A 1,715-nucleotide genomic window follows, 5' to 3' on the forward strand; every position below is an offset into this window, starting at 1 on the left:
TTCTACAGGAACGCACTGCACTCCTTTGTCAAAGCAACAGTCTCAAACTCACTTAGTCATTTTTTCTTGGACAGTATATCCTTCATAAACTTCACATAATTTGGCATTTGTTCTAAAGCCAACACCAATGAAATATTGATGTGTAACTACTTTAGAACATCCAAAAACTTCTTGAATTGCACCTCCTTTTTTCTGCTTGTGTTGCTGCAATCTTTACGAATATAGAGGTGATGAAACTTTCGGTTGAACCGGACAACTTTTCTGAGTAGGTAAATTTGCATCCAAAGAAGATGTTAAAATATCTGAATTCACTAGGTCAGGGTTTACCTTTTCAGACTTTGCAGATTCTGTTCCTTTGGTGTAGGAACTTCAACATCTGGTTGACTTTCCTCCTTTTCAACATGCTTATCTTTGACATCAATCAATCGGGGTTCCAGAGTCTTACCACTTCACAATGCCACTGCCTTGATATGTTCTTTACCCAAATTCCTTGGATTCTCAGTATTGCTCGGTAAGGTTCCTTGCGGTCTATTACGTAGCTCCATAGCTGACTGACCCATTTGGCTTTCCAAATTTTTCAGTGTTCCTGCTTGGCTCTGGATCAAAGCGTCGTTCTTTGCCATGTACACTTTCAACAAGTTCTCCAAACTGTTTGATGCCTCAGCTTGAGGTGGTTTTGGAGCTTCCTGATTAAACTCTTGAGATTGGTTGGGTCTCTGCTACAATAATTTGTTGTTCGATCCATTTCCTTGGTTGCTCCAAGAAAAGTTAGGATGATTACGCCATAAAGGATTGTAGAAGTTGGACTAGGGTCCTTGTCGACTCTTATTTTGATATTGGTTCCCCACATAGTACACTGACTCGGGATTTGATGGACAATTCTCAAAAGAATAACCTTCCCCACAGTACACATAGGAAACTAGTTCAAACGGACTTCGTGGCTGAGCTATAAAATTATTAGTACTATTAGCGGTTAATTATTTAAACATAGAGGAAATAGACAATACATGAGTCGATAACGAAGTGAGAGACTCAACTTTATGAACTCCGGCTACTCGTCTTCCTGAAGCTGTTTGATTTGTTGGCCATTGATAGTTATTACTCGCAATCCTCTCGATGATCTCATAAGCCTCATTATAAGATTTAGAAAAAATTGCACCATTCACAGAAGCATCTACCATCAATCTTGTATGTGCATTGAGACCATTATAGAATGTCTCCAACTGGATACAATGAGGAATCCTATTATAAGGACACTTACGAAGTATTCCTTGAATCACTCCCAAGCCTCATACAAAGACTCGTCATCTAGTTGCTAGAAAGTTGTGATCTCGTTCCTCAACTTAGCGTTTTTGCTAGGTGGGAAATACTTAACAAAAAATATCTCAGCTAATTCTTGCCATGTAGATATGGAAACTGGTGGCAATGAATTGAGCCATGCTCGTGCTTGATCTCGTAACGAGTATGGAAATAACTTTAACCTCAGTGTGTCTTCAGTCACACCGGCTATCTTGAATGAATCACTCACCTCCATAAAAATTTGAATGGAGAGATGTGGATCTTCCATGGGCATACCACTAAATTGGCCCACCATTTGTAGCATTTGAAACATCACTAGTATCAATTCAAACTGGGTTGCCTCAATATCTGGCCTTCTAATTCCTAGGTTTAACTCGCTAAAAAGTGGCACAGCATATTGTCTGATGCATCTATCC

At 39.4% G+C, this 1,715-nt stretch overlaps 1 non-coding gene across 1 annotated transcript; it reads left to right on the top strand.

Annotated features, from left to right (window-relative positions):
• The first annotated feature begins 1,239 nt into the window (after window positions 1–1,239).
• LOC128042050 (small nucleolar RNA R71) lies at window positions 1,240–1,345 on the top strand. The gene has a single exon (XR_008197258.1). It is a non-coding gene; the product is annotated as a small nucleolar RNA R71 (small nucleolar RNA).
• The last annotated feature ends 370 nt before the right edge of the window (window positions 1,346–1,715 follow it).

The sequence above is a fragment of the Gossypium raimondii genome, chromosome 6 (assembly GCF_025698545.1).
Source record: "Gossypium raimondii isolate GPD5lz chromosome 6, ASM2569854v1, whole genome shotgun sequence".
Lineage (NCBI taxonomy): Eukaryota > Viridiplantae > Streptophyta > Magnoliopsida > Malvales > Malvaceae > Gossypium > Gossypium raimondii.